The sequence below is a fragment of the Trachemys scripta genome, chromosome 2 (assembly GCF_013100865.1).
Source record: "Trachemys scripta elegans isolate TJP31775 chromosome 2, CAS_Tse_1.0, whole genome shotgun sequence".
Taxonomy (NCBI): Eukaryota; Metazoa; Chordata; order Testudines; family Emydidae; genus Trachemys; species Trachemys scripta.
Window position 1 is genome coordinate 88,981,455 of NC_048299.1, and position 12,239 is coordinate 88,993,693.

Consider the following 12,239-nt stretch of genomic DNA (forward strand, 5'->3'; position numbering starts at 1 on the left):
CCTTATGGGGTACGCTGTCACATGTGTCACTAACCATTTTAGGTTCTTAGGTCCAGATCCTAATTCAGTGATTAGGATGATTTCAATGAAAGTTAGGAGACTAAATACCTCTGAGAATTTCGGCCTTGGATCTCTCCTTCCATGGAAGGAGAATGCACTATGTAGCGAATTGTAGTGCACTCTCCCACCATTAATGCCCCATGTTAAGGCACTAAACTAGGACTCGGGAGGTCTGAACTCAATTCACAGCAATGCCACAAATGTCATGCATGACCATAGGCAAGTTACCAAGAGTCTGATTTTCAGAGGTGCAGAGTACCCCCTGCTTCTGTCGAGTTCTGATGGAGGGAGAACTGCTCAGCGTTTGTTGATAATCTGGTCCATAGTTCTCGTTTTACAGATGGAGGACAGGAGATTATCGTCTTTTTACATCTTGTCTATTTAGACTATAACCTCTTTGAAGCAGGGACCATGTCTCACTGTGGTCTAGAGCATCTAGCACAGTGGGACCCCGCTCAGTTGGGGTCTGTAGGTCCCAAATCATGAAAATATAAATTTTACTATTATAGTGGAAACCAAAGGCCCTAATAAGGATTAGAGTCCCACTGTCCTAGGTGGGGTTCAGATGTGCAAAAAGGCCTGGCTCCTGCCCCAAACAATTTACCATATAATAAGAAAGTTATATCCCTCTCCCTCCATCCTTCATATGGAATCAAATAAACATGAATACATCATTTGTTAAACTATCTTAGAGTAGGGAGTATTTTTATCACGTGATTGATTGGGACCTCTTTGTGCTTGGAACTGTACAGTTTGGGTGCTACCTCAATAGAAATAATATTCCTATATTTGCATTTTAAAAATGTAACTAGATAAAAAATTTCCTGTTGCAATTAAAAGAAACAACTGCAACCACTTGAGTGTTCAACAGATACATATGCAAAGAAAGAGAAGCAAATAAAGCTTCATAGAAACTGGGAGATGCAAAAAGCAGACGCCACTTTGATATCCACTTATTGCTCTCAGAGTCCACATTACTGTGTTCAGTGCTCAATGCCTTACTCAATCAGTTTGCTATTTAAATAGATTAGATCAAAAATAGCTACAATATAGAGAATAGAGTAAGATCATTGAATTACCAGTGTAACATAAAATGGATGTGCAGCCAACCTGCTCATTAGGAATTTGATAAGTGCCAAGGAAGCTCCCCGTGTCTTTCTCTTGTTTGGTTTGAAGAGCTTGAAAGTTGTCAGGAATTGTACTGCTTCCCTTGCATTAATCCACTGAGGGATTCTCTGGCTGTATATAATGTGCAGTAAAGTTAGTTCTATTATGTTTTGTTGTCTACCCTCGATGCATGCTGCCGTGGCCACAGAATTCCTGAATCCTGTGTGTACTAGGGCACCCACCATTGCTGAGTGTGAAACTGGGGCAAAACTTGTTCTAAGGCCTTGTCTGTGTTAGTGTAATGCCATGTCCCTGAGGGGTTGTCGGAAGCAGGAATTGAAAGTATGAGCTCAAAGAGCCATCCATGTTAGCCAAGGCTGTAGCAGGCTATTCAGTCTCTTTCTGTTGCCCAGCCATGGCTAGAGGGAGATTAGAGCATCACACTGAGGGGGTTCAATCAGCACCTTTCTGTACCTTTCTCTACCATTCTTCACTTGGCTAGCAACGTTGCAGGTCCAGGGATGGTGACAGTGGTAGGAGAGCTAGAGCACAATGGATTCAGGTGATTTTACACTGCATGATTTAGAGTTGGTTTAAATAGTGTGGTAGCAAAAACTCCTGCACCCTGGTTAGTGCTCCAGTCATTGCTAAAAATTCACAGTGGACGTTAATTAAGTGACTTGCTCATGTGAGCAAACTAGAAATTCTCTTCTCGTCTTCCCCATTCACTTACCCCAAATCCTGTGCAGTCTTTTATACTGCCCACCCTGTTGTCCCTTAGTCTCCCCCTCACTATCATTCTCAAGTCACCTGTGAAATAGTCACACCACAAGACAATTGTTTGTTCTGCCTTTAGAGATGGAGTAGGTATTGCTAGGCAGATGCTGGGGAAGTTGGCCCTGTGCTTTATAGCTGTATGGGCTATGGTATGTGTTTGAGAGGCTGTCTGCCCTATAGATAGGGTTGCCTGGTGTCCGGTTTTCAACAGGAACACCCAATCGAAAAGGTACCCCAGCGGCTTCAGTCAGCATTGCTGACCGGGCTGCTAAAAGTCCGGTCAGTGGCACAGCTGGGCAAAGGCAGGCTCCCTGCCAGCCCTGGCCCCACGTGGTTCCCAGCAGCGGCCAGCATCTCCCTGTGGCTGCTAGGCGCAGGGACGGCCATGGGGGCTCCGCCGCCCCGAGCACTGGCTCCGTAGCTTCCATTGACCAGGAGCCCCCCTCCACCTAGGAGCTGGAAATGCCGATCTCTTCCGAGTGCCATGCTGAGCCAAGGTAGGCAGGGAGCCTGCTTTAGCCCTGCCGCACTGCTGATCCGGAGCCGCCCAAGGTAAGGACCACCTGGCCGGAGCCTAAACCCCGAACTCTCTTCTGCACCCTGAACCCCTCCTGCACCCCAAACGCCTCATCCCTGGCCCAACCCAGAGCCTGCACCCCCAGCTGGATGAAAGTGAGTGAGGGTGGGGGCAGCGAACCATGAAGGGAGAGGGGATGGAGTGAGTGGGGGGCGGGGCCTCAGAAGGGGCAGGAAAGTGGTTTTAGGGTTGCCAACTTTCTAATCTATACAGTGGGCTGAGAGTGGGGCTCACTCAGCTCTGCTGCAGCAGTAATGTGAGAGCTGAGCCCAGTCCCCCAGGCTGTGGTTTGCGTGTGGTTTTGTTGTTGTTGTTGGGGTTTTTTTTGTTCAGGGCTGCAGGAGGTTTGTGGCATTGTGTATAATCCCATGCAGCACAGTAATAGTGGCCGCTGTCTGCCTTTTCCAGCTTGTGCACCAACAGTTTGCAGATGCTACGGCCTTGAAAATAGGCAGCGAGTTTCTCGCTGGAGAAGCCAGTGTCCCAGCTGGGGTCAGGCTCGGAGTAAGAAAGGTAGAGCAGCCTCTGCGGTGCCCCTCCAGTTGGGGCTCGGTACCAGTGGATATAGGTAGAGGCCGATATGCCAGACAATTTGCAGGTGAATTCAGCAGTGCTGCTCCTATGTGGCTCCTTTGTGATGGAGATTGGTACCTGCTCCAAGTGAATGGCCCACAGCACAGCTGGAAGGCAAAAGGAGGATAAGGATCAAAGAGGAAATGGCTACTAGAAATAATCCATCTACATGGAGCAGTAATTTCTGTCCTATGCAGAGTTCCTGCTGCTTAGACTGAAGGGACACTGGGTTTGCTTCTCTGCTGCCTTTCACCTTGTATGTTCATTTAGAAGTGTGCATGGTGAGGGAGAAGTGTGTAATTTCAGCCATGGGTCTGAGTGAGAGAACAATTCTGATCTCAGGGTTTGTTCTCTCCCGTGCACAGGTGTCAGTGACTGCACAAGGGGCAGGGCAGTGGAGAACTGGGCCCCTGGTCTGTGGATTATCTATAAAGCTCCATACACACTCAGGGTGCTGAGACTCCAGTCTTACTCCATTGCTTTCACTAGGGTTGCCCTGGAATAAAACTGTTGTAACTCTGGGGATCCCAGCCCACAATGCTGCATAAATAACCATAAATAATAAACAGAACTGAGTTCAACAAACTTACATGGCAAGAGGCAAGCGAAGAGAATTTCCAGAAACCCCACCATGTCTTCTGGAATTGCTCTGCCTCCTGAGGAGAAATAAAAGCACAAGAAGTCAGTGCTGCTCAGTCTTGAGTGACAAATACTCAAATGCTGAAAGAAAAAGGTGGGAGCAGGCTGACGAGATCTAAGCAGAAGAGATGAAGTGCTGCTGTTCTTACTGTATCAAAGAGTTTCCAATTTATTTAAGAGTATGACAGGGGACACGTGTCAATCCAGTGTGAGCCACTAACCAAAAACAAACTCCTCACTGCATTCTCTTCACCCTGCACTAGAGAACTACACAGTCATACGTGTTGATTAGTTGAAGCATACAAAATGTAAATGGTTAATGTTAAAATAATTCTTAGTCAGTAAAACTGGGGAAGGGCCAAACCATGTCCGACTCTCAAACTCCACACCGGATCCCTCCATCACAACAGGCAGGAGGTGCTGGCATTGGAAATAAAACACAAACTCATCCCTTTTTGGGAAGATCACTGCCTGCTCACATGCTTCCTTTTCTTTTTTTAATGAAATGTAAGACAAAGGTCATGTTAACTTCCTGTCATTAAAGATTCCATGAAACCTTTTGTAAGAATAGGAGCCTATGCCCAATGCTGAAAGTATTAACTCCAATTAATTTCAATTCATATTAGACACCCATAAGCCTGGAAGATGTGGGCCCTAGTGTCCTTGTCAAATTCCTATTTGAGTACTTCCATTCCGCCCACCTAAACTTCCCCCTGGCGTTTCAGTTGGATATGGTGTAATCCTCGCTTCCTCTCCAAGCTGTTGCGTAGGCTCATTACATTTCACCCCTAAGACAGCTGCATTACAATATAGATAGGCTTCGAAGGATTAGATTTTTATTGGTAAATGGAGATCATCCACACATGCGCACGCACACCCAGTTTCTTGCACATTATCCATTTTGGGGGTTAAAAACATTCTTTTACAGCGCTTGCAACTCAAACATTGTAGCTTTGGGCCAGGGTGTGAAAACCAAAAATTGAAACTGAATAATTTGTGGTTCTTGTCCAGGTGGAAACAAACAGAAAAGGTAGATCTAAAAAGACTGGGAGCATAAAGTGGGTTTATGGCTGCTTTGCATTGCCAAAATAGTGTGAAGATCTCTGAGCATCAGAGTGAATCAGGTGGTGGATTTAAAAATGTCTTTCATTATTATAAAATGATGATTTGAGGTATTAATTTGAAACAGTTAAAAATCGCAGGACAGGGTGGTATGTGTAGTTTTTGTTTTGTTTTGTTTGTGTTTCTTTACCCTGACAATTCATCTTTTAAACCAAATCAGTTGTATGCTGGTAGCTATTAATTGCAGAATTGCTACGGGAAGAGAGTATGGTTTGATTTCTGGTTTATGTTTTAATATGCATATGTGTGTTTCCCAAGGTGGTTTGCTATAATGTGTGATACTGTGCATTGACTAATCTACTGTATATTTGCCTGCAGATCTCAATAGCCAATTAGTGTATATGCAACACTGGTTTTGCTTCTATCATTTCACTTAATTTGCTCTGTGTGTCTGCATAGATGACCCCTTCCTCTGATAAATATTGCACCCAATTCCTGCTTGAAGACTGAACAAAGTAACAGCTCAGGTTAGCTAAATACAAATTCAAGCTTCTGGTACCCCCTCATGGCGATAAAAGAGTAAAATTCTTGGGTATCAGTTTGAATAGGCTAGTACTGAAATATGAAGAACGGTGGTTTCTCTAACTGTAGCTGACAATGTTCTGTGACGTTACATTGTATCAATCATTCTTTCGTCAGTGATTTTTTTTTTTTTTTTTTAAGATATAGATGCAATGATTTTTAGTGCACAGTTCATGCCAGAAAAGCACACGAAGGAGGAAGTTTGTAATTCTAGTGTTGTGAAAGTGCTGTACCAGGAAAATTTGTTATAGCCTACAATTCCTGTCCCTGCTGCTTCATTTCAAAAGAAGTTTGATTTTTAAAAATTAGTTGTCCATGTAACTAAAGCAAAACTTTATATTTTGCAAGAACACAGACTAAGGGGTGTTCGTTTTGTATAATACACTGCTGCTTGCTGCTTTGCATGAAGTCCATTCCAATCATTTTGACTTCCATAAGCAGCTAAACTGGTTGCCTATATGGCCAGCAGAGTGCATGGCAGAGCTTGCACAGTGAATGGTGCTGGTTATAATCTTGTTAATGCCTGACTGAGAAATATAACTTTGAGTTGTATTGAGTTCTCCTAATCACATGGGTCTGTTGGGTTTTTTTCTATTCCATGCAACACTGTGGCTTTATTAAGCAACAGCTTATTGTCATCCTTGACTGATTGGATTATCCAGCAATACTTGCTTAGAGGAATCAAAATTGATACTGCTGTGTTTTAAATAGAAATGATTTGGTTATTGAGCTTTTGATTAACTTAACCAGTGGAAAGCAAACCCTTCTCGATGTTCATGGTGTAAATAGCTGGGTTGTGCGCTGTGGCAGTGTGAGCATCATAGAATATCAGGGTTGGAAGAGACCTCAGGAGGTCATCTAGTCCAACTCCCTGCTCGAAGCAGGACCAACCTCCAAATAAATCATCCCAGCCAGGGCTTTGTCAAGCCTAACCTTAAAAACCTCTAAGGAAGGAGATTTCACCACCTCCATAGGTAACCCATTCCAGTGCTTCACCACCCTCCTAGTGAAAAAGTTTTTCCTAATATCCAACCTAAACCTCCCCCACTGCAATTTGAGATCATTATGCCCTGTTCTGTCATCTGGTACCACTGAGAACAGTCTAGATCCATCCTCTTTGGAACCCCCTTTCAGGTAGTTGAAAGCAGCTATCAAATCCCCCCTCATTCTTCTCTTCTGCAGACTAAATAATTCCAATTCCCTCAGCCTCTCCTTGTAAATCATGTGCCCCAGCCTCCTAATGATTTTTGTTGCCTTCTGTTGGACTCTTTCCAATTTTTCCACATCCTCCTTGTAGTGTGGGGCCCAGAACTGGCCCCACACCACAAAAAGAAGGAATCCTCTTTTTATTCAGATACTGGGGAAGCAGTGGAACTATGGGGGAGGAGTGGAACTGCTTCTGTGACTCCCCGATCTCTGGTGTGTGAGTGGGTGGTTTTTTGGGTGTGTGGAAGTGAGAGAGGTTGAGAGTCGTTAATGTGGGAAGGGGAAGTTAAGAGTTTTGCAATTAGTTCTAAACACAATAAGACCTCTGGTCATTCTTCGCTTTTACAGTAGAGAGTCCCGTAGTCTAGGTCCAGCTCCTGTGTGGGATGTAGTGATCATGACAGGTGTCATGGAGTGTGGGGAATTCAGGGCCCTGCAACCCCAATTTTTGCGATTCACCGTGACTCTTAGCCAGCCAGTAAAATGGAAGGTTTATTAAACGACAGAAACACAGTCCCAAACAGAGCTTTAGGTACAACCAGGGGATGGGGCGCTTAACCCTCAGCTTTGGGGTTCTGTCAGCTTCCCCAGACAGCTTTAAAACTGAAACCCCTCCAGCAGTCTCCTCCAGCCACCGCCCCCAGGTCCTCCCACAGCCTTTGTCCAGTCATAATCCTGCAGGAGCAGGCTCCACCTCAGGAGCTTGGCATTGGCTCTTTTCATCTGGTGTAGCCAGGTCAGGGGAGAGTGGTCGGTGTACATGGTGAAGTGTTGCCCAAATAGATATGGCTCTAGTTTAAGGGCCCACACTTTCTTCTTGATGGCCACGTAGTTTTGCTCCCGGGGTAGCAACTTCTTGCTCAGGTACACAATGGGGTGTCTTTCCCCCTTTTTATTATCCTGCATTAACACCGCCCCCTGTGTTTGAGGCATCGGTGAACACCATAAAGGGCTTGTTAAAGTCTGGGTTTGCCAGAACTGGGCCACTGACCAGAGCCTCCTTCAGCACACAGAGCCCTCTGGCACTCCTCGGTCAAGACCACCTTGTCTGGCTTCCCCTTCTTGCATAGCTCAGTGATGGGGGTGGCTAGGGAGCTAAAGTGGGGCACAAATCTTTGATAGTGCCTCGTCATCCCAATAAAGGCTTGGACCTGCTTTCTGGTTTGGGGAGCGTGCCATCTTTGATCACCTTCACTTTAGCTGGTTCCGGCTTTAGGCAGCCGCTCTCCACCTGGTGGCCCAGGTAAGATACTTCCGCCATCCCCACCTTGCACTTCTTAGCTTTTATGGTCAGCCCAGCCTCCTGGAGTCAGTCCAGCACTTGTTTAACCTGGGACACATGGTCCTCCCAGGTCTGGCTAAAGACACAGATGTCATTAATATACGCCGGCAAAACTTTTAATCCCTCGCAGTAGCTGATCCACCAGGTGCTGGAAGGTGGCCGGCACTTCCTTGAGGCAAAAACTCATAGAACTCATAGAGCCCCAGAGGGGTGATAAAGGCTGATTTCAGCCTGGTATTTGCATTCAGGGGCACTTGCCAGTAGCCCTTTGTAAGATCCATAGTGGTAAGGTAACGAGCTCCTCCCAATTTGTTTAGGAGCTTGTACAGTGATGACATTGAGCTTCCGATAGTCCACACAGAACTGGATTGACCTGTCCTTTTTGGGGAAAGCACCACCGGCGAGGCCCAAGGACTGGAAGATGGCTCGATCACCCCCAAGACCACCATGTTATTGACCTCTCTTTTCAGGTCCTGAGCAGTTTTTTTGTGACTTGAAAGGGGAAGCATTTTATAGGTGGGTGCAATTCTGTCTGCACCCAGTGGACAGTTAGATTAATGAGTCCGGGCTGGTTGGAAAACAGCTGTCAGTACAGATGCAGCACCCCTCTGATCTTTGCTTCCTGGGCAGGGGTCAGCTGATCAGAGAGGGGAATTGCTTCCAGGAGGGAACCCGCTCCTTTTTTAGGAAAGAGATTTACTAAAGGGTCCTCTCCCTGCCCTTCCCAATGTCTACACATGGCTAACACCACATTCCCCCTGTCATAATACGTCTTCATCATATTCACATGGTACACCCAGTGGTGGTGTGCCCGTTTGACAGCTCCACCACATAGTTTACCTCATTTAGTTGCTTGACAACCTTAAAAGGACCTTCCCAGGTGGCCTGGAGTTTGTTCTTTCTTACAGGGATGAGAACCATCACCTGATCCCCGGTGGCATAGGTGCGGGCCCGTGCCATGCAGTCATACCAGACCTTCTGCTTCCTCTGGGCTCTGGCCAGATTCTTCTTGGCCAGGCCCATGAGCTCAGCACATCTTTTTTGGAAGGTCAGGACGTACTTCACCGCTGACTCTCCATTGGAAGTGGCCTTCCCCTCCCATTCGTCTCTCATCAGGTTCAGGGATCCCCTTACCCTTCTTCTATATAACAGTTTGAAAGGCGAGAACCCGGTAGACTCCTGGGGCACTTCCCTGTATGCGTAAGGTAAGTACTTGTCCCAATCCTGCGGGTGCTGGTTTATAAAGGTTTTTAGCACCATCTTTAGCATTTCATTGAACCTCTCCGCCAGCCTGTTGGACTCAGGCTGAGACTCTGAGGCCCAGCTGTGCCGGACCCCACATTTTTTCCACAAGTACCGGAGCAGGGCCGACATGAAGTTGGATCCTTGGTCTGTCAAGACTTCTTTGGGGAACCCCACTTGGCTGAAAATAGTCAGCAGTGCATTTGCCACAGTGTCTGCTTCAATAGACGATAAAGGCACACTTCAGGGTAGCGGGTGGTGAAATCTACTACTACCAGAATGTATTTCTTCCCCGACCGGGTCGTTTTGCTGAGAGGTCCCACTATAGAATCATAGAATCATAGAATATCAGAGTTGGAAGGGACCTCAAGAGGTCATCTAGTCCAACCCCCTGCTCAAAACAGGACCAATTCCCAGCTAAATCATCCCAGCCAGGGCTTTGTCAAGCCGGGCCTTAAAAACCTCCAAGGAAGGAGACTCCACCACCTCCCTAGGTAACGCATTCCAGTGTTTCACCACCCTCCTAGTGAAATAGTTTTTCCTGATATCCAACCTGGACCTCCCCCACTGCAACTTGAGACCATTGCTCCTTGTTCTGTCATCTGCCACCACTGAGAACAGCCGAGCTCCATCCTCTTTGGAACCCCCCTTCAGGTAGTTGAAGGCTGCTATCAAATCCCCCCTCATTCTTCTCTTCTGGAGACTAAACAATCCCAGTTCTCTCAGCCTCTCCTCATAAGTCATGTGCTCCAGACCCCTAATCATTTTTGTTGCCCTCCGCTGGACTCTTTCCAATTTTTCCACATCCTTCTTGTAGTGTGGGGCCCAAAACTGGACACAGTATTCCAGATGAGGCCTCACCAATGTCGAATAAAGGGGAACGATCACGTTCCTCGATCTGCTGGCAATGCCCCTACTTATACAGCCCAAAATGCCGTTAGCCTTCTTGGCAACAAGAGCACACTGTTGACTCATATCCAGCTTCTCGTCCACTGTGACCCCTAGGTCCTTTTCAGCAGAACTGCTACCTAGCCATTCGGTCCCTAGTCTGTAGCAGTGCATGGGATTCTTCCGTCCTAAGTGCAGGACTCTGCACTTGTCCTTGTTGAACCTCATCAGGTTTTTTTTCTGCCCAATCCTCTAATTTGTCTAGGTCCCTCTGTATCCGATCCCTACCCTCTAGTGTATCTACCACGCCTCCTAGTTTAGTGTCATCTGCAAACTTGCTGAGAGTGCAGTCCACACCATCCTCCAGATCATTAATAAAGATATTAAACAAAACCGGCCCCAGGACCGACCCTTGGGGCACTCCACTTGAAACCGGCTGCCAACTAGACACGGAGCCATTGATCACTACCCGTTGAGCCCGACGATCTAGCCAGCTTTCTATCCACCTTACAGTCCATTCATCCAGCCCATACTTCTTTAACTTGGTGGCAAGAATACTGTGGGAGACCGTATCAAAAGCTTTGCTAAAGTCAAGAAATAACACATCCACTGCTTTCCCCTCATCCACAGAGCCAGTTATCTCATCATAGAAGGCAATTAGGTTAGTCAGGCACGACTTCCCCTTCGTGAATCCATGCTGATTTTTCCTGATCACTTTCCTCTCCTCTAAATGTTTCATAATTGATTCCTTGAGGACCTGCTCCATGATTTTTCCAGGGACTGAGGTGAGGCTGACTGGCCTGTAGTTCCCCGGATCCTCCTTCTTCCCTTTTTTAAAGATGGGCACTACATTAGCCTTTTTCCAGTCATCTGGGACCTCCCCCGATCGCCATGAGTTTTCAAAAATAATGGCTAATGGCTCTGCAATCTCACCCGCCAACTCTTTTAGCACCCTCGGATGCAGCGCATCCGGCCCCATGGACTTGTGCACGTCCAGTTTTTCTAAATAGTCCTGAACCACTTCTTTCTCCACAGAGGGTTGGTCACCTTCTCCCCATGCTGTACTGCGCAGTGCAGCAATCTGGGAGCTGACCTTGTGCGTGAAGACAGAGGCAAAAAAAGCATTGAGTACATTAGCTTTTTCCACATCCTCTGTCACTAGGTTGCCTCCCTCATTCAGTAAGGGGCCCACACTTTCCTTGATTTTCTTCTTGTTGCTAACATACCTGAAGAAACCCTTCTTGTTACTCTTAACATCTCTTGCTAACTGCAACTCCAAGTGTGATTTGGCCTTCCTGATTTCACTCCTGCACGCCTGAGCAATATTTTTATACTCCTCCCTGGTCATTTGTCCAATCTTCCACTTCTTATAAGCCTCTTTTTTGCATTTAAGATCAGCAAGGATTTCACTGTTTAGCCAAGCTGGTCGCCTGCCATATTTACTATTCTTTCTACACATCGGGATGGTTTGTTCCTGCAACCTCAATAAGGATTCTTTAAAATACAGCCAGCTCTCCTGGACCCCTTTGCCCTTCATGTTATTCTCCCAGGGGATCCTGCCCATCTGTTCCCTGAGGGAGTCAAAGTCTGCTTTTCTGAAGTCCAGGGTCCGTATTCTGCTGCTCTCCTTTCTTCCTTGTGTCAGGATCCTGAACTCGACCATCTCATGGTCACTGCCTCCCAGGTTCCCATCCACTTTTGCTTCCCCTACTAGTTCTTCCCTGTTTGTGAGCAGCAGGTCAAGAAAAGCTTTGCCCCTAGTTGGTTCCTCCAGCACTTGCACCAGGAAATTGTCCCCTACACTTTCCAAAAATTTCCTGGATTGCCTGTGCACCGCTGTATTGCTCTCCCAGCAGATATCAGGGTGATTAAAGTCTCCCATGAGAACCAGGGCCTGTGATCTAGCAATTTCTGCTAGTTGCCAGAAGAAAGCCTCGTCCACCTCATCCCCCTGGTCTGGTGGTCTATAGCAGACTCCAACCACAACATCACCCTTGTTGCTCCCACTTCTCAACTTTATCCAGAGACTCTCAGGTTTTTCTGCAGTATCATACCGGAGCTCTGAGCAGTCATACTCCTCTCTTACATACAACGCAACTCCCCCACCTTTTCTGCCCTGCCTGTCCTTCCTGAACAGTTTATATCCATCCATGACAGTACTCCAGTCATGTGAGTTGTCCCACCAAGTCTCTGTTATTCCAATCACATCATAGTTCCCTAACTGTGCCAGGACTTCCAGTTCTC